Raw genomic sequence first — 25,464 nt, forward strand, 5'->3', positions numbered from 1 at the left:
GGTTTCTCAAAAACTCGGATATTCTTTGAGACCCAGATGTCTCCTTTCTTCCCTCCTGCACACACTGAGAGGACAGGAAACAGCAGGTGTGAAATGTTCCTGTTTGCCTCTCTCGACTTCACAAGCAACTCCTGTTTGCGAACTGTCTTTCATCCTTGCTTGCTGTCTCAGGGGAGCGACCTGCTATTGGTCTGCTGGATCACATCTCTTCTCACACACCCAGATGTACGGCCATGGCCACAGTCCCTCTCACAGAGGATAGTTTGCTTTGATACATTCCTTCTTGGGTTATGATCAAAGAGTCATTTTCCCAACCTAGACCAGCCTGGCTAAAGAAGGGTTTTACAACAAAGAGAAAATGAGTGTATGGGGAAGAAAGGGGACGAGAACTCTGAAAGGAAAATGTGAGATGCCTGTGCTTAGGCCTTCATGTCAAAATGTAAAAACTTACATACAAAACATGTAACCGGGCACCAGCTCTTTCAATAGGCCAAGTCACACATGTAACAGGATAACTAGACTCCAAGCAGGTGTAGGAATCATGATTTCTAGCTCTAGCTATGCTACTAACTCAGAAATCTCCAGAATGTCTTGGTTAGAAAACCAGCACAGTAATGATTCACCAAATAAGACTCAGGTTGTGAACACAGGTTCTCACGATACATTTGTTAAGGTAATACTGAGTGAATGAATTAGATTATGGAAAAGACTTAGACAAACATACCTGCCTAGATTAGGAATTTAGTGCAAGGGAAGTGTCCCTGAGTCAACACTGTAATGTAGTAATGCCGCATGGGATTGCTTTTCCCATGACCACACTCCCCGGATGGGTAACAAAGAGGGTAATAGATGTTTCTAAAGAAAGGAATCATGCGCACAAACTAGTGGCTACTCTAGTAACTTCACAATATTCCAAAACACTATAACATGTTACACCTCTAACTGCTTCCAACTCTACTCTTACCTAAAACAAAATTTGGGAAAAGGGCATCTAACCTCCCATTGCCTAAGATTATAGAGGGATAAAAATAAATCTGAACCTGCCCTGGCCACAAACACAGAAAACTATTTACATGAAAAAAATGTATATATACACATATACACATACATATACATACACCTACACATACGTATATATACACACACGTGTAAATATAAATTTATAAAGATATGTATAGCTCATGTACAGAGTACTGAATATATATAAAATATATAAAAATTTTTTATTTTATATATTAATCTATTTATATATCTGTATATAAAGATATATAGATCATAAATTAGATATGAATATATGTATGAATGTCACTGATTTAACCTAATTTCAGGTAGATTTTAAGGCTGACATCTACTTTTACATATTTAGGGAATATTACATACATATAAAATTATTTATGAGTTTACATTAGTGACTTTACTGAGAAAGGGATTTGAAAGGACTGAAACAAGACTTTATTATATTAGAGAAAGGGGAAAATGTCAGGACATCCAGCCAAAAGTGAATAGTTGTGAATTTCCAAAATTAAACTAATCACAGAGTAATCTGAAAATAACCTGCATTTCCTTTGAGTTTATTATCCACAAAATATATTTAATTACATAAAAATATAGTTTAATACTGCACCATTAACTCAAGTGATTATGTTTTTAATTCTACTTAGTAATAGTAAAATGGGAAGAAATTATGAAGAAACACACAAAAAAAGAGGTAAGCATTACGGAGTGGTTATAGAGTGGTGAAGCAAACCCTTAATTCCATCCTCCATAAGGTATCTTTGGGTTGAAGGTGAAGCATCTGCATGCATAGTATAATACTAAGAACCACCAAAAAATAGTGTATTATCCTGAAATCTTATTAGGCTGCTCTGAGGAGATGAGTTATCTGACCCTGAATATCATAAGCACTTTCCTGTTCCAAATATTTCCAGTTCCTTTCGCTTTTTTATTACAGTAGTAACTCTCTCCTTTTCCCCTTCTAACACACACACTTCCTTTTTAAAGAACTTCAGCTAAACTTCTAACTCTTGAGCATCTAAGGTTTGAAAAACACTGTAAATTTTTTTTGCTTCTACAACAAAACTCAGCCTGTAGCCATAGAAGATTATAGTTATTTACCATGATTATGATATTTACCATAATCTGTATGTGTCCTTATAATCTGTTTTTGTTATCATTGGCATCTTTATGGAACAGATAAGGACAGTTCTTGCCAAAGAGGCTTGAACTCTTTTGGTGTGGTCAAGCAAAAAATAAAAAAGAATGCTTAATAGGAATGAGATGATTATGTTAAAAATACTGCCAGCCTCAAAGCAAGTTAGGGGTCACACTGTTGTACCTGCATGCCCTGAGTTACCTTATCAATAAAATGAGGTTGTAGGAAGATAAATTCTCTAACCTCTCTTGTACTTCAAACATATTATGATTCTTTTTTTTTTTTTTTTTTTTTTTTTTTTGAGATGGAGTCTTGCTCTGTCGCCCAGGCTGGAGTGCAGTGGCGCGATCTCGGCTCACTGCAAGCTCCGCCTCCTGGGTTCACGCCATTCTCCTGCCTCAGCCTCCTGAGTAGCTGGGACTACAGGCACCCGCCACCACACCCAGCTAATTTTTTGTATTTTTAGTAGAGAGCGGTTTCACATGTTAGCCAGGATGGTCTCGATCTCCTGACCTCGTGATCCACCCGCCTCGGCCTCCCAAAGTGCTGGGATTACAGGCGTGAGTCACCACACCCGGCCCAAACATATTATGATTCTATGTAACTTCTACTTTGCTTAGATGTACTCTTTTTTCAAATCTGTAGCATGAAAAAAGGGTACTGAATATTACGTTAATAAAACAAGGATTCCAGATCTGCCATTTACTAGTTTGGGACCTTAAGCAAGTTCTTAATTTCCGTTGGTCTCAAACACTTCACAGCAACAATACTTACACTTCACAGAGTTTGGGAGATTAAATGAGATGTAATCATTTATCCCCTATTACAAGTTTATAAATATTATTTAATGTAGTCCTCAAAATACTCTGCCATGTAAGGGTTACTACTCTCATTTTACAAATGATGAAGGGACTAGAGCTGGAAGAGGTTATTTGCCTGAGTGCAAACTACTGAGCAGCAGACAAGGTGGAAGTAAAGCTCTGTGCTCTGCGACTTTTAAAAGCAGTGATTCCTCTAGACAGCAGTTCTCAAATGTTTTGTTCTTGGGACCCTTTTACATTGTTAAAAATGACTGAGGATACCAAATTGTCTGTGTGTCTGGATACAGTTTTCAATATTTACTATGTTTAAAAAAACTGAACAGTTAAAAAATGTATAATTCATTTTTAAAAAATAATAAACCCATTATATTTTAACATATTTTCAAGAAAACAGTGGCATTGTTCTACGTTTTTGCAAATCTCTTTAATGTCTAATTTAATAGAAGAAACTGGATGTTTGCTTCTGCACTCAATCTGTTACAGCATGTTGTTGTGATGGACATATTAAGAATAATTGGTCTCACACAGATATGTAGTTAGGAGGCTATTTTAATAGCCTTTTCATATGAGTGGTTATTCTTTAATATACACTAAAATTGGACATCACGGAGTTTCTTAAAAGTTACAATATAGGCTGTAAAACCCTATCAATGAAATTTGCATATTCTGATAAATTAAAACCTACTGTCCATCTTGTATTTTAAACTGATCTTTTACCTATGCATGAACATGAAACAACAGGCACTGGCCATCTGGAAAAAAAAATGTTTGGTCCACTCAGTTATGCAGATCAGTTAGGTGGATACAAGCTTCACAAAATCCTAACTTTTGCTTGAAAGTTTGAGTTTTATCATTGGCAATAAATACTGTCAACTGTTTTCCTTGAACTGGCAGGCTCAACTGATTCATTTTTGAGAATGTAACTGCAAATATCCAAGTCTGAATAACCATAGTTTTTCTGTCAGTCATTCTTTCTAGTAAAAATTTTGTTTCATGAAGTCTCAAGACACCTGTAGTAGTCCGTTCTCACGCTGCTAATAAAGACATACTGGAGACTGGGTAATTTATAAAGGAAAGAGGTTTAACTGACTCACAATTGAGCATGGCTGAGGAGGCCTCAGAAAACTTACCATCAAGGTGGAAAGGGAAGCAAACACATCTTTCTTCATAAGGCAGCAGCAAGGAGAAGTGCCGAGCAAAAGACAGAAAAGGCCCTTACAAAATCATCAGATCTCAGGAGAACTCACTCACTATCACAAGAACAGCATGAACATCACCACCCCCATTATTCAATCACCTCCTACTGGGTCCCTCTCATGACATATGTGGGGATTATGGGAAGTGCATTTCAAGATGAGATTTGGGTGGAGACATAGCCAAACCATATCAGCAACCATTGATTCTCAGTTGCTGAAAAATTTTATTATATATACTTTACATTTTGTCACACGGAATATTAAAAAGACATTTACAGAGAGGTTGAGATTTAATAAAATTAATCATTTTATTGCTTCATTAAGGATATTCTTAAATGAAGCTTCCTTTTGTTTCTTTGGCTGGTTGGTTTGGTTGGTTGTTTTCACTGTGAGCATACTGGAGTGAAGAATACATGTATAGTTTGGTTCCTGCTTCGATTTGTGCTAAAGCTCTATCTATTGGTGTTTATTATCAGTGCAAATGTCAATAAAACATGTTAATATTATTATGTTGGCAAATCATACTTTGAAAACTGACACAATAGATGACCAATAACCAGTCATTAGCAATAGAGAAATAAAATTTGTAAATGTTTTAGGCCAGGTGTGGTGGCTCACGCCTATAATCCCAGCACTTTAGGAGGCCAAGGTGGGTGGATCACTTAAGGTCAGGAGTTTGAGACCAGCCTGGCCAACATGGTGAAACCCCATCTCTACTAAAAATACAAAAATTAGCCAAGTGTGGTTGTGGGCACCTGTAATCCCAGCTACTCAGGAGGTTGAGGGAGGTGAATCACTTGAACCCAGGAGGTGGAGGCTGCAGTGAGCCGAGATCGTACCACTGCACTCCATCCTGGGCGACAGAGCAAGACTTTATCATTCATACATACATACATACATACATACATACATACATACATACATACATCATACATACATACATACATACATACATACATACATACATACATACATAAAATATTTTAAGATAAGCTAAGGCATTTTTGCCGTGATGGAAGAGAACGGAGTGAGTATAAGAGATGATTTGTTTAAAAAAGAAAAGAATTAAGAAAACATTATTTTTGAAACTCTTGAGATCTAAACAGAGCTTTTCATTTGTACTTTAAATGCTTTTATTTGTAAACGGCACAATTAAGCTCCTGAGTCTTAATTTTTTAACCTAGCACCTCTTAGATTCAGCCAGTTATGAAGTACTGGCAAATAATTGGGAAAAGAACAAATGAATCATTAATATGAGAGTAAACAAGCGTATACAGAAAGTTTACATTCTCAGAAAAGTAATTTAAAAAAGAAAAAGTTTCTCAAATGTGGAACAAATCAGTCTTGGTTGATTTTTGCTTTTTGTTTGCCTATTTGATAGCTTTTGTTTTGGGTTGTAAGTTATCATAGGCAGAATTTTGTTTCTTCTGCATAGTTTTTTTTTTTTCATTTCACACCTGAGCACTGAAGAACTGATTATATTTAGAGAGAGACAAACTTTTCCCTAACTTTATGTTTGTTTATGTCTTGATTTGAACTTAGGTCTTGATTTCCAAACACAAGTCAGTTTTTCTTACATGCTGGAGAAAAGTTAATTCTAAACTAGGAAAAATCATGTTATTACATATAAAGGTCTGAAAGATGAGATACACTAAGGAGACCTTCTTTTCCTACATGAAATTATTAAACAGAGAAGCTCTGAGAGTATCTTTCTTATGTGATATCTTAAATGTGGTATTATTTCACATTCTACATGAAATATTTAGAATATCCAAATTAGAATATAAACTGCATGAGAGCAAGAGTTATAACCCTTTGGCTAACTGCTACATCCTCGGCATCTAGAATCATGTCAGGCACTTGGCAGGCACGTGATAAAGTTTTCTTGAGGTACATAGAACAACTTCCCTATTGTGAAGGCCTCATGGATCATCTATTAAGACAAAAGGAACAAACACCATTACCTCACATACATTTATGATTCTGCCCTATCTCAGTTGTGTGTATTTTCTATTGTGAATGCCATTTGGTAAAATCTCTGCTTTCTAAAATTGAAAATGAAAGGGGAAAATGCAGCTGGGTTTCTCTAACATTTCCCCTTCCTTCTGACATACAATTTTCAAACTCAAGAAATAGAGATTTTGGTTAGGCGCAGTGGCTCAGGCCTGTAATCCCAGCACTTTGGGAGGCCAAGGCAGGTGGATTACTTGAGTTCAGGGGCTCTAGACCAGCCTGGGCAACATGGTGAATCCCTGTCTCCACAAAAAAATACAAAAATTAGCCAGGTGTGGTGGTGTGCGCCTGTGGTCCCGGCTACCCTGGAGGCTGAAATGGGAAGATCACTAGAGCCCAGGAGGTTGAGGCTGCAGTGAGCTGTGATTGCGCCACTGCACTCCAGCCTGGGTAGCAGAGCAAGACTCTGTCTCAAAAATAGTAAGGAAAAAAAGAAAGAAATACAGATTTTGACAGAGCCATTTCATTTAAATTATGTTTTAGATAAATAAGGAGTGAAACATGGGAACATGGGTGTGAGAGGGTTCTGAACACAGTCTCTAGTACCAATGTAACCTTGACAGCACGTTACAGAAGAAAGCACATGAGCTAGACTAATTAGCTATATGGCTTTGAGTAAATTCATTAGTTTCCCTAGACTTCAACTTCTTCATCTTTAAAACAGGGGTAATAATGTTTACTTCTCACATGGCTGTTGTTAAAATTAAATGAAGTATGATATAAAGCACTTAGTACAGAGCCCAGTGCCTGAGATACAGTAAATGACCAATAAATGTTAGTTCTATTCATTTATCAGAAATCCATGACTTAAAACTTGTCAATAAAAAGAACGTTAAGTTTCACTGCAACTGCATATAGATAAAGCCACTACTAGAATTTAGAACCAATTTAAAAATATATACCAGTTAAAAATATGCACACACAAGACTACTTCCTAGAGTGTGATAGATAACCTCCAAGTATTTATCACTGGTAATACCTACTGGTACTAATTCATATTTTAAAATTTTAGCTAAGTGAAGTCACTTTCTACTTTGTTGCATCATTTCACTACTTAGAAGACAATAATGTGGAAATTCTATAGTCATGGTTCCTGCTGGTACTGATAAGTATCTGTATCACTGCGTAAAGAACCAACCTGGAGAATAGTACACACTACATGAAGCATACCCATGTTACTGACTCATATTTATAGCTGCTTAGTGTACGATATCAGCTTGGCTTTCCAAGTACTACATAGATGTATTTTAAAATGGTACGCTGCGTGTGCCATATTCAATTCACTTTATAAGCTATTCCCAAAGCTAGATGATATTTTAAACAATATTTTATATTTTTAACAAATATATATGTGTTAAACAATATTTTATATTTATATATTTTAAACAGTATTTTATATTTTCATTACATCTTGTATTTTGCAAGATACTTACATGAATATATATGTGTATGTTAAACAGATTCAGACACACATACATTCTATAACATCTTCACAGAGTGTTAACTAGGTTTTAAAACTGGCATACATGTAATAATTTACCTCAGCTCTTCCATGACATATAATCATGAAAAGTCAGTTAAATAACTTTACTAAATTCTAATTTACCATCTTTTAATAGGAAGAGCATATATAGGAAATATCACATTCACTTTAAAATTTATGAAGACAATCTAAAAATTCTATGTAGAAAGTGGCTTGTCAACAAACCATTAGCAAAGTGCTTTGTGCTTGGTATGCCTCAAACAAGAAAATAATAATTCATGAAATAATCCATCAATGAATGAAGGAAAACTACTGAGTGCCTACATCAGGTGAAAACTGTTCTAACAGCTTTCACATGTTTTCATATAACTCTTAACGGAGCCTGGCAAAATAGACACAAGTATTCCCATTTGTCTAAACGACTGAGGCCTATATAATATAGGGTCTTAAGGTGGAGCTAAGATGCTCACTTCTGCACATTACTGCTTTACCAAATCACTCCATAATAGTAATAATACTACATCACCATCAGCAGGTGTATATACATTTGATTTCTCTTTTTCCCGGTAGGAAGGATAGGTTTTCCTATGTCTTCCGTGTTCCCTTACCACAAAATACAAGCTATTGGCTGGAGTCTTTCCTTTCTCCTACCGTTATACCTGTCCCTAACCAATGTTACTGTAATACTCTCTGATCTCCTTCCCACTTCTATCATCTAGTGTTTGCACTGCTGCCTTCTAAAGATAACACACGTGCATATGCTTGTAAAGCAAATAAAGCAAATAAAAATCTCTAACAGTTCTAAGGTTCTTAGGAAGGCATTCAGTGTTCTTCATGAACTGATTCAACCTTTCATTCCAGCTTCATCTTCTACCATAGTCTGCTCCCTATCCATACCTTATTCTAATTAGATGTACCATGTTTTTTGTATTCCCATGTTTTTGCTTATAATTCTGATTGTGTTTCTTTTTTGATGTTTCCACAGAACTTTACTGTGTTATGTATTTTACTCTACTTTAGTTGCACACATATGTTCTGGCCTATCAACTATCTCCCTCTTATTGCAAGTAGCATAATTTATTTACATATGAGTCACCCTGCTGATTTCTTGGATAATTAGCTGTGTGACCTCAGACGATTTACTTAACCTCTATGAACTTTCATTTCCTCATCTCTAAAATGAAGATGATAATAATACTTACATATGTAAAATGCTTTTAGTACCTAGAACAGTTTGCCTCATATAAGTGTGAGCAATTTATATACTACTATTAGTTACAATCTTCAAAGAACTTCATTGTTTGATTTTAACTGGCTCACATATGCATCCAATTCTGATTTTTAGTCTTGCAAATTTTTGAAGAAAGACATTTAAATTTCTAAGTATAAAATATTTTTAAAGACTAGATTATAACTTTTCATAGTAGTTTTACATTAGCAAATACATACATTATTATAATGAACTAAAAAAGACAAACTAACTATAGCATAAGACCAATCTCAAGTATAATACTAATAAAGTTGGAATGGATTCCTGCAGAGTACAAATTAAGCTCATCCCTCCAATCAAAGCATCAGTTCATCCTAAAATTTTACTATACATACAGTGAAATGAGGGTTGTAAGTCAAGTTAGGACTCTTGGGAAGAGATAAGCCTATTCACTGAACACTTCCATTTCTGCATACAATTTAGAAACTATTTTTGAATGCCTTCCATACATTTTACTATTTACACAAAAATATGCCTTGTTTTATAGTTACAGGATATTCATAGTTCAATACCTGGGTCTTCTCTTCTTTCTCTCTTTGCACCAGACAAATTAACAAGTCTGATCCTTCAGCCCAACTAGAAAAAAAAAGAATGGATATCAGGCTTGTGAGAGTGGCTGGATGGAAGGGGAAAGAAAGCTATGGAGCTACTGAGCTGAGAGACAGAAGCCTTACAGTAATATAAACCAAAAAGCAGGCCAACTAGTACCACTGTATCTGAGTGCCTACTTGGAAACATGGAAATAATTGACTGTGTTCTCTAAAGTCTTTCTACTCCAAACTGAGGACTATATGGGTAAGAATTATAAAGGCAAATTAAACAACAATCAAAACTGGGCATAAACACTCAAGTACACAATGGCTATTAAATGATACAGGATTACATTCTTATCTTTCATTAGCATCATACTAATACTATTAATATATCATCTACATACAACATGTGAAAATAAAGTACCGCTATCATGCATCTAAAAAACAGACTAACAATAGATTCACTATTAACTGCCTAAAAATCATAAGTAGAGCAGTCACTTTCCAATAGAAAATAATTATTAGAAGTGAATATTTACTAAGTTACTGTGAAACAGATCCAATATCTTTTATATAGACTCTGAGAAGAACAGATGGTGAAAACAGTAAAAATTCCAGTGGAAACTATGCCTACTTATTATTAAATTTATGAGGCTTGTCTTAAAGATAAGGTTTGAGTTAAATAATAACTATCAGCACTTTAGAAAGACACATTTAATCTTATGACCTACCAGTGTGTAAAGTTAGGATGGTAAATTACTTAAGAGTAAGTGGGATGTTCTTTAGAGGAATACATTTACCAACAAGACTACAAATTTTTGGTTTCCAGGTCAGTGCCTACTTCTGAAAATGTTAAGCCTCATGAAAAAAAGAAATATGCAGATGGATGCTTTACTTCTTTGCTCATCCCAAAACATACCTCTATTTCATATTTAAAATAATCATGAGCAGGCATGTAACTTTTCTAACTTTTCTATCTGATTTTAGGTCCAGGTATTTTTTGCCAGGATGGTCTCGATCTCCTGACCTCGTGATCCGCGCCTCGGCCTCCCAAAGTGTAGTTACAGGGTGAGCCACCAACCGCCAGGTCAGGCAAACTCAGGTCCAGGTTTTTTTTTTTTAATTTCCATTACTAAATAACAGTGATTTAGCTAGAGTAGCAGCAAAAACAGCATAACTACTCTAGCTTCAAAGTACTTTGTTTACTTTAGCAATTTTTCACTCATAAAAGACTGTGCTTTTGAAAGTGATTGAATATATATTTAGGCATCCTTATATTATTTGTATCATATTAGAACCAAGAGAACAGCAGCAGTCCAAGGTAGCTGGAAGTGGTAGTATAGGGCCTTGGGGTCTTCAGAAAAAAAAAATGACAAAAAATGAAAATGAAGAAGAAAACTAAAATGCCACCTATCAGGAGTGAGGATTCATTAACTATTCCTGTGCACCCCTCCACCCCAAGTAAGGAGAAAACAAAGGCCTTTCCAAGTGGCTCTAGTAGGGCCAAAGCGTGTGAACTGAAAGGAAAGATTTCTCAAGGCAAAGAAAACCAGCGTTCCAGGCACTATTCTAAGTATTTTTCATGTATTAACTCAGTTGCTTGTTCCAACAAGCTGTGGAAAGAGTAGTATTATATTTTCCATATTGCAATACAGAAACTGAGGCACTAAGAACTTTCTCAAAGTCAAAGAGCTAAGAAAGAGCTGAAACTGAGATTTAAATACAAAAAGTGACTCCAAAGCCCGATCTAAGCATCATGATATGCCATATGAAAACAGGATTTCCGAGTATCTTCAGAAAGAAAAAAAAAACTTACCAAGCCAAAAGTCAATGCAAAATTAAACTCATCATATAATAATCAAATATGTCTATATTACTCAAACTCCTACCTAGTATCACTTTTAAGAGACACTTAGTTCATTTGTAGAGTGTTTCTCTTGACAATTCACAATAAGGAAAGAGAGATGTGAGTTTCTATGCCACCACATTCTGCTTTGGTCTTAAAAGTGTTTTTATCTTTCTTTTAAAGTGAATTCTAATGAGCCCTTAATTCTCAAAGGACTTCATAAATATTCATTAGACATTAAGAGAAGTCCTGTTTCCCGTTCCTAAAAGCTGAGAAAACAGTAAGACTTTAAAGTGGCGTAGGCATGAAGAAAGACTAAGTGGAACTGTAAACATTTGGTTTTGTATTAGATATTTATTGAAAGGCTCAAATAATTAGAACACTTAAATTCTCAGTGTGAAAATATTTTTTTTTCCTTAATAAGAAGTTATCCAGAGCATCATCTCTGTTGGTGATATTTTCTTCTTTTCAGTCCCTCATCCAATTCTGAAGGATCCAAAACAATTACTAACTCTTTATAATGCCTTCTGCACCACTGAACAGTAAAATGGTTATGAAGTTGGGAGGAAATGATTTTGATCTAAATCAACAAGACAAGCCCTGCTACTATGGAAGTGGCATAAACCTTTTTCATAAAAAAAAGGGTTTTCACACTGGGTTTGTGTCTACAAAGAAAACATTCACCAAAATGTTGCATTTTACATCAATCCTACATAGCAGTCAGGATAATATCACACAGACAAACTTCTCTTCATGAAGTCAAAGCCTTGAATATTTCCTACTTGCCAAAACCGGGGAGATGCCCAGAAGATATCATGGCAATTCCGTGTTCCCAAATGGCTTGGCAAGTCAAATATTAACTTACTAAGAACAAATCTCTCCAAAGCCCACCACTTCTAATTCAGCGCTGGAAAAGAAATCTGTAAAAGAGGGAAAACTATGTTTGCTATTTCTAGCAATGATTTTCCCACCTTATCTCTTAGAACTTTTGTTTCCCCAGCCAAGAAGCATAACAGATAGGTTTTTAGAAAGATACCTTCATAAAAGACTCTCAACTGTGAAGTAGCTTCCTTATCACTATCATACAACCAAAAGCAAGAGCTATATCATATTGGTCAAATTTGAAGAAAACAGAAGATGAATATTAACTCAAGAAAATGAGTAAGCTTATTTAATAGACTCCTACTTCTGTAATTTCCAATATGAACCAAATTCAGAATACTTAAATCATTTTAATTTTTTAAAAATTTTAATTAAAAATGATTAATGAAATAATTTGTTTTGCTTCTTCACTGTGCTTATTACTTTATTATTATTCTACCACCTTCCAAATGAATATGTATGGTGATATAAACAAAATGTAAAAAGGATAAAACTAAAACACAAGTATATAGTTTTCTTAATGGCTGTTTAATAAAGTTCAGAATAAGAAATGGAATTTTAATCCCATATAGTTAGTTTCAATAAACATGAAAAATACCATGGTGAAGAATACAACTATTTAAGACTTGTGGTTTTCCTCATTTTATTAAACTTTATTCTGGTCTCTACCAAGTGTTACCTGACACTTGTCTTCCACTTCATTAGAATAACCAAAATGCCCGACCTTCCTGCTCAATCCACAGGGCTAAGTAAGATGCTTCCTGATTGAATAAATGTGAATGAATTTAAAATTGGTTATTGTGATGGTTAATTACGTGCATCAACTTGACTGGGACATAAGGTGCCCAGATATTTGCTCAAACATAATTCTGAGTGTTTATGTAAGTGAGGGTGTCTTTGGATGAGATTAACTTTGAAATCTATAGACTGAGTAAAGCAGATTGCTCTCCCTACTGTGGGTGGGCCTCATCCAATCAGTTGAAAGCCTGAATTGAACAAAAAAGCTGACCCTTTCTGAAAGTAAGAGAGTCCTGCCTGACTGCCTTCATACTAGGACATGGGCTTTTTTCCCTTTCTTTGCACTTGAACTGAAACCTCCCCTCTCCCTAAGTCTTGACTTTGCTGGCGTTCTGCCTCAAACCATGCCATCCAATTTCCTGGGTACTGAGCTCACCAAGTGCAAATCTTGGGACTTGTTAGCCTCCAGAATCATGTGAGCCAATTCCTTATAATCTCTTTACACACACACACACACACACAAGCCTTATCACCTTATTGGCTCTGTTTCTCTGGCGAACCCTAACTAACAGTTAACAAAGTGTCACTAAATAACCAGGCATTTTAAAAAACAAATATAAAGGGTTATTTAACTAAATCTGAACTATCTCAGGCCCTCAAATTATGGTTTTCATGATTTCTTCCATTCAAGAAAGCAAGAACTGTAATTTCATTGTCAGCAATATAGAGTTCATATATATATACACACACACACCAACACACATATATATTCATAATCTATGCTTTACTGATTGCAATTTTGGCAACGTAGCCCTTCATAACTCTGTGACCCATTGAGTATCTAATGTAAGCTCAGACTGGCAAACCATTAACATCTTCTTAGTGTACTGCAAAGTATCAGTATGAGATTAAACAGCAAGGATTCCATTCAAATAAGTCAAAGATTTCATCCACAGCTAAGGTATATTCACCAACTAAGAGATGATTACTGATCAGACAGAGTGATTTTTGTTTTAGTTTAGTTTCTATAAATTTCCTTGGGCAGTATCTTTCTCATCTCTATCCTCTATTGACCCAGAGATTTGTATATAATAATCTTTTCCAACAGTATTGTTCCCTTGAGAAATCAAATTGTTTAATAAACTTCTAAGTTGAAGACCAGTTCAAGATGCTTGACTCTCCTCTATTAAATAAGGCAATAAAATCACCAGAGGTATGAAAGCTACTGGCAAAAACCTAAGCTTCAAAATACATGAAAAATGTGTTGGTGAAGAATACAACAATTAAAATTTTTATATTATGAAACAGATACATACATAACAAAAATCTTACTTGAAACATTTAGACATTTTTCATTACATGGATTCTGAGTGTTTTAGTATAGAACATACTCATTTCTGGTGACTAAAGGAAGAAAAAGTACTTCAACATGTTTTCAATAAAAGGAAATGGCTATGAAAGCAAAATAAAGAGTTTGAGGCTAGCCAGGACAAACTAAAGGTAAATTCCTTGTACTCTAGAGATACTCGGGCATTTTGTCTTAAGATAAATGCCTTTATCTTTCTTTCAAAATGTACTATTTTTTTTTTATTTCTTAAAGTTTTATTTTTCTATTTTTTAAATAATCTAGAAAAGAAATAGTGGCAATGATTAAGAACTTCTATGCTCTTGCAGGAACACAGTGAGTTGCATGTGGGTTTTCCTTGTTTGTTTTTTTGTAAGGCCACTAGCCTAACTCAAGGCAAAACTTCCTCACTAGGCACTAGTTTACCCTACAGTATCCTTTCCTGAGCCCTAGGCCAACACACTCAACTGACTACAAAACATCTAAGTGATACTAAGAAGTCTTGTTTATATGTCAAACTCAACAAACTCTGAAGTTACTCTTCTTTTTCAAGAAGCCTTTCCACCCTATCCCTTTCTTTCTGAAATCTGCTCTTTCTTCAGCATTCTCTCTGATGAACATCACTGCCATCCACCCGGCTGCCAAAGTGAAAAACTTGAGTCTTCTTATATCTCTTCTGCTCTCATATTCACTATGCCCAATCCATCAACAACTCAATCATTTTAATCTATATTTTTCTGTAATCCTTCCTCCTCTCACCATTGATGCTGTTAAAAAGATGCCAAAAGGAGGCCCTCATCATTTCTTACCTGATTGACAGCACAACCTCCTAATTTCTACTCTCCATTGCTACCTTCCTTTAGCCTTCTTTACACCACAGCTAAGATTACAGTTTTGTTTGTTTGTTTTGTTTGGTGACAGAGTTTTGCAGTTTCTCTCTTGTTGCCCAGGCTGGGGTGCAATGGCGCAATCTTGGCTCACAGCAACCTCCGCTTCCGGGGTTCAAGCGATTCCCCTGCCTCAGCCTCCCAAGTAGCTGGGATTACAGGCATGTGCCACCATGCCCAGCTAATTTTGTATTTTTTGTAGAGACGGGGTTTCTCCATGTTGGTCAGGCTGGTCACGAACTCCCGACCTCAGGTGATCCACCCACCTCGGCCTCCCAAAGTGTTGGGACTACAGGTGTGAGCCACCGCGCCTGGCCAAAATTACAGTTGCTAAAATATCCGTTCATTCATCTACTTAACAATTACTTAATGAGCACCTTCCAGGTACCAGGGTCTGTTCTAGGCCCAAGGACAGAGCAGTAGAAAGAAACAGACACAATTCCATGCCCTCACAGCTCACAGTCAATGTAGAAAAAGAAACAGTAAGGCCGGGCGCGGTGGCTCACGCTTGTAATCCCAGCACTTTGGGAGGCCGAGGCGGGCGGATCATGAGGTCAGGAGATCGAGACCACGGTGAAACCCCGTCTCTACTAAAAATACAAAAAATTAGCCGGGCGTGGTGGCAGGCGCCTGTAGTCCCAGCTACTCAGAGAGGCTGAGGCAGGAGAATGGCCTGAACCCGCGAGGCGGAGCTTGCAGTGAGCCGAGATTGCGCCACTGCACTCCAGCCTGGGCGACAGAGCGAGACTCCGTCTCAAAAAAAAAAGAAAGAAAAAGAAACAGTAAATAAAACAACATGAAGATAGCTAAATTATACTAAGCACTTTGGAGAGAAATAAAGTAGGAAACAGGACAGATTTATTGGGAGTGGTCATGATTTAAAGAGGATAGCTAGAATTCCTCCATATAAAAGTCAGTTTTGAGAAGGGAAGGATGAAGAGAGTGAGTTGTAAAGAAAAGGGGAAATGTGTTCTAGACAGAAGGAATATCGAGCAAGAGCCTTGAAGGAGAACTGCACCTGGCATTCTTGAAGAGTAACAGGTGCCAGTTTGTCCAGCAAGAGTAACAGTAGTACGTGGTGAGGTCAGACAAGAAATGGGGAACAGATCTTCATGGGCCTTTCTGAAAACTTCTACTCTGATTGCTATGCTAAGAATAGACTATAGAGATCAAAAACCAAAGCAGAGAGCCAGTCAGGAGTTTGTTGTTATAATGAAGGCAAACACTGACTGTGGTGTGGACATGGGTAGTAGTGGTAGAGGTGATGAGAAGTGGTCAGATTCAAGATATATAATGAGTCCTCACTTAACGGTATTGATAGGTTCTTAGAAACTGCAACTTTAAGCAAAATAATGTGTAGCAAGTCCTTAAATAATGTCATTTCCTTCAGCAAAATAGTGTCATTTCCTATTGGTAAAAACCTAAGCTTCAAAATACATATCACTATAGTGACATGAGGCAATATACTTCCATCATAACATTGATGAAAAAAATTGGTTTCATTATATGTCATTTTGCTTAAAGTGCCAGTTTCCAAAAGCCTATCAACAACATTAAGTGAGGACTTATTGTATTTTCAAGGTACTTCATAATTTTGGTTCCTCAGGAAAGTAAAGCCTAAGACAACTGCTTGCATAGAGTGAGTTTATTTGGGAATGACATCCCAGGAAGTTGAAGTTTGTGACTGGGGTTGTGAAATAATGAAGAAAACAATGGCAATTCAAGGATAAGTTATCTAGTTCAATCTCACTAAAGGAAACAAGTCCAAGTATAGCCAACCCATGGAATAAAAGGAGAAGTGATTACCTCTCAGCTCCTATCCCCCACTGGTAAGGTCTGCTTTCATGGGCCATTATCTGGCCCTCATTGCAGGTTATACATGAGTATAGAATGGCTCCTCCCAGCATCCCATGTGCTGCATCAAAGAGGGTCCATGACAGGAGGCCAGGAGATGAGACAGTGTTCAGTTCCACCTTCACAAAGCTGGGCAATGTCTTCATGGAACTGGTGGCTGCAGCCCTGACAGCAGTCACGGGTAGGTCAAAGAGGATTTGGAAGTGGTGCACGCAGATGCCCAATGTAGACAGTACTGACTAATTTTCCAGTGGGCCACGTGTATTATGTGAGAGACAAGGAAAAGCTAAGGATAATTCCAAGGGTTTTGTCTTAATTAACTATAAGGTTGGAACTGCCATTAAGTGATAGAGAAAATGGGAAATACGATTATGTAACTTTTCTTCTCAAGAGCCAGCCATGGATCTACATACCCATAGGAAAAAAATATGTGGTTCATAGCCTGTGTCTACACAGACCTTCATCATCATTCCCCTGTTTAAAATCTCAACTTAGCTGCTCACTACCCCTCACCTCCAACTCTGCAGTGACACTAAACCCTGTGCAGTTGTCCAGCAGTGCCATGCTCTTTTAGGTCTTTCTGGGTGTTTTGTGCATGTTGGTCCCTCTATGTGGAACTTGTTTACTTCCTTTCTTTGCCTCAAAATGCCTTATCATCCTTTAGTCCTCAACTTGATTCAGACCTCCCTTTAAGTCAGATGCACACCTATCTGTTCCCAAAGTATTCTTTGTATTTCTTTGCCTCCCCCCCCCCAACCTCCATCTGGGAATATTTTCCTTAAATCCACAGGGCATTTCACAACATTTGAAGACACTAAGCATTTAATAAAGGTTTGATAAACCAAAGGAAAAAATGGTTGCTTCAAGTCATTATATGCTTATTTTAAAGATGTAATAAAATGACTCTTAAGGGGAGGAGTAACATAATCAGAGTTTGTGTCTCATCTCAGACTTACAGGTAAAATATTGTTTTCAACACTTCTCTTATCTACAAGACTAAATGACATATTTTGTTAATGCTGTTCATGCAGGGCAGAGACCAACAAACTTCTCATAATGCTTTCTTGGCTTCATTCCATTTTCATTTTGATGGAAAATATGAGCACATTAATTTTAGATTCAACATAGGTTTCTGTCGGGTAAACTTCTTGGCCGACTAGGTTTTCTGAACCTAGTCCTTTTCACTTGGAACAAATGTGTTATTCCAGAAGATGCCAACACATCATGTGTTACTGATATATAACAAGATTAAGAGGAAAAATGAAAACATTTAAAATGCAAAACATACGTGGGAAAAAATTACACAGTAAAGTGACCTGAGGAATGCCCTTAGCAATTTTCTAAATTATTTGGATAATACCTTCAGGACTTAAGAGTAGATCTAGGTCCCATTAAATCTGTAAAATGCTACAAGTTTAAGGAATAAAATGGCATACAAAGAAAGCACCTATAATTTATAGCAAATAAAAATCACCTGAGTTTGAAACTGCCAAAGTTCTATTAAATCATTCAACAACTCTCTCATTTAATTAAAAGAAATGAGAAACCAATACATCCTTCAGAGATGCATGGATTAAATCAGATAGCTAGATATTGTAGCATAAACTAAAATTCCTTTACTAGAAAAATAAGACAGAAGGCTCTATTACCTAAATAAAATGCTTTAATCGTTCCAAAACTGTGCTCACAAATGCATTTCCATGCATTTCCATTGCCTGTTATTCACCTGCCATTGAAAAACCAACATAATTTATTCCAGTGGTTCTCAAAGTTTAGTGCATAACAAAATCACTGACGGGCTTGTTAAAACACGGATCTCTGGGCTCAAAAACCCCCTAAGGTTTTTGATTCAGTGGATTTTAGTTGGGACCCAATAATTTGCTTTTATATCAGGTTCCCATGTAATGCCGCTGCAGGGACCACAATTTGAAAAGTATTATCTAGTCAAATTCTGGCTTTTGTGCAAAAATTTCCACTCCCTCACACAAGCTTCTGGCACTGCATATTTTCTCACTTTGATTTTGCTTAAACTATTCCAATCGCTCCTATGTTTATAAGCTCTAGAAACAGAAGAAACTTTACCTAACCTGTATGCTACAGAATAACTGCATTTCCAACTGTATTTGAATGCTAGAATAACCATATTCATCTTCGTCATCATATGTTATTAATACCACAACAAACAAACCTCAAGGCCCTGAGGTCGTTTTCCCTCCCCAGTAATGGCCATGGCCCTGAGTGGGAAAAGCATGAAACAATATTCTAGGAAAATATGCTTATGTTATGTCTATGAGCTCCTCCTATCTGAGAAGGCCTTGTCAGTACAGGCAATTTCCCAACCACTCTCCCCTATGACAGGAAGGGCATTTCTGTTATATTAGCAAGCAGAAAAGTAATAGACACCTCTGATTCAGGAATGAGCCTTTCTGGCCTAGGGCCTGCGCTTTGTCTGTCAAGAGAATCTTTTATTCTGTGAGGGGAGAGTCCATGATAAAGGTTCATAGGCAAGTTAACAGCTACTCACAAGGCTAGACTGAGAATTATGAACAGCAGCTGTCCCAAGAAGGTATCATTTCCCCTTAAGCAAGCAGGATTGCAGGTGGGCTACTCTGCTAAGTTTTTAGTAAAAGAAAAGTAATCTGATTTGAATCAGGACTCATGGCAACTCTAAATTACATATAGTTTTTCTCGTAAGTTAAATAATAAAATGACAAACAAAACTGTTTTGGTAAAATTCTGATTTTAAAGATAAAATATTATTATAATTGACATTGAAGAAAGCAAACAACGTTCGTTGCAGGAGCCCTAGTTGCATATTTTCTTGTAGAGGATATTTTCTTGAATTGTCTTCAATTATTAGGAAAAAACCTATGTTTCAAGCTGAAAGGTAAGAGGGATAATGTACTTAATTTCATTTCTGGCTGTCTCTTCTGTTATATAAAATGCTACAAATATATTAGAAAATGGATAAGAAAATACAAGATTCTTACAACTCATTTTTATGAAATCTTAACAGATATTTTACTTCTAAGGAATAAAATATTAGAGAATGAAGTCAAATGAGTAGCAGTTCCTTCACCTCCCTTATTCTGCACTATCCTAAATTTGATTATCACTCCTATGAATATTTTAAGAGCTTTATTGGGATATAATTAACATACTATAAAATTCACTCATTTAACATGTACAAATCATTGCTTTTTAATATAGGCATAGAGTTATGCAACCATCCAATGACATAATTTTAGAACATTTTCAACCCCCTCAAAACCAAAACCATATACAGGTAGTCACTCTCTATGCCCTGAAGCCTCTCTAGAATTTTCATGTAAATAGAAAATACAATCTATGGTCTTTGTATCTGGTTTCTTTCACTTAGCACAGTTTTCAAGATTTATCCATGTTGTAGCATGTATCAGTACTTCATTCTTTCTATTGCCAAATAACATTCTATTATATAGATATACAAGTTTGTATTATTATATTTAACATTTATATTACCTACAACGCTGCTATGAACATCTGGGTGCAAGTTTTTTGTGAACACGTTTTCTCATCTCTCTTCGGTATATACCTAGGAGTCAAATTGCTGGATCATATGACAACTACATGATTATCACTCTGAGAAACTGCCAGCCTGTTTACCAAAGTGGTGGTACCATTTTATATTCCCAGGAGCCACAGATGAGGCTTCCAATTTCTCCACATCTTTAGGATCATTTGTTATTACATCTTTTATTACAGCCATCCTAGTACATGTGAAGTGGTATATTGTGGTTTTGATTGAATTTCTCTGATAACAGGATGCTGAGCATTTTTTCATGTGATTGTCAGCCACTTGTATACATTCTTTGGAGAAATGTCTGTTGAGATCTTCGTCCATTTTCAAACTGGGTTTTTTTTTCTTTTTATTATTGATTTGTAATGGTTCTTTAAATAGGCTAGATTCATGTGTGTTATATGATTTGCAAATATATTATTCCATTATGTGGACTGTCTTTTCACTTTCTTGGTGATGTGCTCTAAAACAGCAGGCACCAAAGACCAGTTTTGTGGAAGACAATTTTTGTATGCACAGGGGTGGGAGGGGTGATGGGGGATGGTTTGTTCCACCTCAGATCATCAGGCATTAGATTATCATAAGGAGCCTGCAACTGTGCATGAACCCTTGCGTGCACAGTTCACAACAGCATTTGCTCTCCTATGAGCATTTAATGCTCCCACTGATCTGACAGGAGGCACAGCTCAGGCGATAATGCTCACTTGCCAACTGCTCACTTCCTGCTGTGTGGCCAGTTCCTAACAGGTCAGGGACCACTACCAGTCCATGGCCCAGGGGTTGGGAACCCCTGTTCTAAAGCATATGATTTTTTTTAATTGATAAAGACTGTTTCATTATTTTTTTCTATTACTGCTTTTGCTTTTGGTGTCATATCTATGAGTTTCTTAATCTTATGAATATTTCCATATAATTATTTATCTATACCTATAAATGATATATATCACTCTTAAAAATGGTTGAAACTATTATACTCCAACTAACAGTGGTTAAGGGTTCCAATTTCTCCACATCCTTGCCAAACCTTGGTAATCTAAAACTGCTAATTATTTTGCCAATCTGCTGACTATAATGTGATATGTCATATTATTTTAACTTGCAATTCTCTATTTATTTAGCTTCTTTTCCTATATTTCCATATTACTCCTCTATGAATGCCCTGTTCATGTCTTCTGCTACTTTTATTGTTTATTTTCATTTTTCTCCTTCTTGAAGATTTTTTTATATGCAATTAATAATAGATACTTTCCAGTTATATGTCATACAGCATGTTTTTCGAGAGTATGGGGTGTCCTTTTGCCTGTCTGTAGTTTATTTACTACTACTGATTTTACTATTAACAAATTCTAAAATGTTTTATGTTTTGTGGTTTTGTATCTTTTTGAATATCAAGTCATATAAATAGTCTCCTCTAAGAAATGTTATCTGGTATAGCTGCTAGAAGAAAGGATACAACAGCCAGAGTGTTGATTTCAATCTAAAATGTACCATGTATTAGCTCTGTGACCTTGAGCAAGTTATTTATCTTCTCCGAACTGTTTCTACATTTAAACAAATGGAACAATAAAAGCTCCTGCACCTATGATCTACCCTAGGCTATAATCATATTATTTTAATCACTATAGCTAAAAAAACTGTAAAACCATAAGTATTTTTATATCTGAAAGAGCAACTATCCTTAACTTGCTCTGTGCTTAACATCTATAAATGGAAACATGCACGTATTAAAACCTAAAATGAATGCTGATATTTGTATGCTTGGATTTCTAAATTGTAAAACCACAAATGGAATATGTTAGTTATTGTCTATTAGTTTATTAATAGCTATTGTAACTATCAGAATGCCACTTTCTTTTTTACCCCTAGATCTTTTTTATTATTTTGAAGATAATAAGGTGATTCATTAAAAGCACAGAAATAATAAAAACAATCCAGACTAAAAAGTAAACCATTCTAGAACTTCTTGGGGGAAAAATTTTGCCAGAGTATCTTATAAAATGTCAACAGATAACATGACATCTTTAGCAGATTTTTAAAAGCCCTTAAGTAGCAAATATAAGAAGCAAAACAAAGCCACAGGAGGAAACAAAGCATTCTCATTCGGCTTGCAAAACCAAAGTCAGTATTTACAGTTACTGAAGAAATAATTAATGGAGAGTTTGAAAAATCAGGATAAATACTACAGCAATTTTACCTGCTAAAGAAGGTTCACTGATTATTCTAAAACATTCTACAGCAATTGCCCAAAGTCATAAAATCAAATGTGTAAATCTAGAGGATCCAAGTACAAGTGATATCCTACAATGGAAAGGAACATTAACCATGCAATTCTAGCATTAAGAAATAAATCTGTAGAGATGTTCACACTCATTTCCAAGGTGTACAGCTGCAGATCACATTTCTTATTTGCAGTCATAGCTAGTTAGGGTATTTTGCATGTAATCTCTTTAGATTAACATTTTAGGAAGAGGAAAAAAAAGATGCTCCATTCTTCAATCTGGGGTGCAAATTTTTTGTCCTAGAACTCAAATGTGTTCCTCTACCTTGTCCCCTTCTCACCTCAGATACTGAGGCATTTTAGGTCAGAACAAACTATGCATAAGCTGCATTCCCAGAATCACTAAATTATGAAAGTCTAAATGTGGCTGAATATAGAGTACTTTTTGCAAACTATAATATATTAGAATATTAGAATGCATATATTAGAATAAATAGGAAAATCAAAGCAGAAGTTATCAGTTCTGAGCTTTTTTCATACACTGACATTTATTCTTGGAGGTGGTGGTGATGGTAGGGTATGTTTTGTAACCTCTTTCTTAAATAAAATGCTCCTGTGGTGTATTAGTCTGTTCTTACACTGCTATAAAAAAAAACTACCTGAGAATGTATGATTTATGAAGAAAAGAGGTTGAATTGACTCACAGTTCCACAGGCTGTACAGGAGGCATGGCTGGTGAGGCCTCAGGAAACTCAATTATGGTGGAAGGGCAAAGGGGAAGCAAGCACATCTTCACGTGACGGCAGGAGAGACAGTGAGTGAATGGGGAAGTGCCACACACTTTTAAACCATCAGATCTCATGAGAACTCACTCAATGTCACAAGAACAGCAAGGGGGAAAACCACCCCCATGATCCAATCACCTCCCACCAGGTCCCTCCCCCAACACTGGGAATTACAATTCATCATGAGATTTAGGTGGGGATACAGATCCAAACACGTCATGTGGCAAAGATCTTGTTTTGGCTTTCTAAACATACAGCCTAAACAGCAATCCTAAGGCCAAATCTAAAGTAATTCCTAAAGAACTAGAACTAAAAACTCCAAGATCCCAAGTTCTGTCCTGGGACTCTAGTACTAATAGTGAGAATTTAAACAATTCACCTAACAACTTTCTGCTTCATTTTCCTCGCTTTCAAAAATGAGAAAACAAAAGTAGATAACAAAAATTAACTAGGTCTTTTTTTCAAATGTAGGTGCCTTTTTGTTTTAGGTTGTACAGATGTTTGTTTACATAACAGCACTTTATTTTCTGTTAAAGGAAACCTCCAGCTCCATCATCCCACACACAAACTACTTCCGTTCTTACTTGAAAGGAAATTCCTTTTCAATGTTCACAGTACATTAGAGACAGCTGCATTGCTGAGCTTCCTCCAGAAACTTAAAAAAGCTGCAGATGTAGGCCATGCATGACATGGATTATGGAACGGGACAATCCCAAGCATCTGGAATGCCTCTTTTCTTACCCTCTTTTAATTTTATATATTCTGGGGTATTGCCTATGTATATTAAATGGAGGGGTGTGGTGTGTGTGTGTGTGTGTGTGTGTGTGTGTGTGTGTGTTTATTCTGAATCAAGTCAAAAATTCCTGAGGGAACACAGGAGCTCTCTGAAATAGCTATCCTGAGTGCTAATTTTCAAAGCAAGATAGGGTAAAAAGTACATTTTCAGTTAATGACATTTTAACAACAATCAGTCACTATCTATTTACTTCCGAAGAGGCAAACCTCACACCAACCACACAGTCATTCCCTGGGTATGTTTCCATATTGCCCGGGAACTCAAAAGTGTTTATCTGGAAAACCCAATTCTGGACTCAGAATCCACAAAATAATATTAAACTAAGGTAGTAAGAATTCTGGCATAGATCTTTTCCAGCAGAAGCAGGAAAGAGTTATGACTTAGTTTCTTTTCCGAACAGTCCCCAAAACTGCCTAGATAGCCACAAAGACATAACTCTTTCCATTAGGAATAACCTGTTTAATGTAACTGGGGATGAGCAGAGGGCCCAGGAGCATGCAAACTGCAACGCAGTGCTTTCTGAGGGAGCAATCACAGAGCCAAACTCTGAACAGATTTCCAGGCGCTTCATAGGTATCTCATGACTATTTGGAGACAGAAATCACCTAGTTAAATGTATCTGAGGAAGAGACGGGAAATTTGGGATTCCTATTTCATTTCACTCTTTCAGAAATCTTTCAGCTGATACTTGGATTGTTCATAGTAAATTAAGATTCCTTATCCCTTCTTCATCACTGGGGACAATATATGTGTACTGCTAGGACAACTGTTTTATTAAACAATACATCATGCTGATAAAATATTTTATAAAAGAATGTCTAAACTGGGTATATGGGTAAGTTACTTTTGAAACAGTCTGAAAATCTCTTTTAAATACACAGTTTCTTCTCTTGTTCTGAAAGTGGGGTTAGAGGTTCTATCTGTAGGGAAAGAATAAACTGAACTTTATTATCTTGAATTCAATGTGTACAAACTCTCTTGGGATAGCTTATTAAATTTAAGCCTTCTCAGCTCAACTCCCAAATATTTGGTTTAGTGGTTTCAAAATGGGGTATTGGGACCTGTATGTTAAAAACGACCTGCAGT

At 36.2% G+C, this 25,464-nt stretch overlaps 1 protein-coding gene across 10 annotated transcripts in view; it reads right to left on the minus strand.

Annotated features, from left to right (window-relative positions):
• BMPR1B (bone morphogenetic protein receptor type 1B) overlaps positions 1 to 25,464 on the minus strand; it is a 403,893-nt gene that overhangs the window by 72,587 nt on the left and 305,842 nt on the right. For 5 of the 10 annotated variants that reach the window (XM_058432816.1, XM_058432822.1, XM_058432832.1 and 2 more), the window contains one exon: positions 9,448 to 9,511. The exons of the other annotated variants lie outside the window; for them this stretch is intronic. The gene's annotated coding sequence lies outside the window, so the exon portion shown is untranslated. The remainder of the gene's footprint in view (positions 1 to 9,447; positions 9,512 to 25,464) is intronic. 10 annotated transcript variants of the gene reach the window in all.

The sequence above is a fragment of the Hylobates moloch genome, unplaced genomic scaffold (genome assembly GCF_009828535.3).
Source record: "Hylobates moloch isolate HMO894 unplaced genomic scaffold, HMol_V3 SCAFFOLD_2, whole genome shotgun sequence".
Classification (NCBI taxonomy): domain Eukaryota; kingdom Metazoa; phylum Chordata; class Mammalia; order Primates; family Hylobatidae; genus Hylobates; species Hylobates moloch.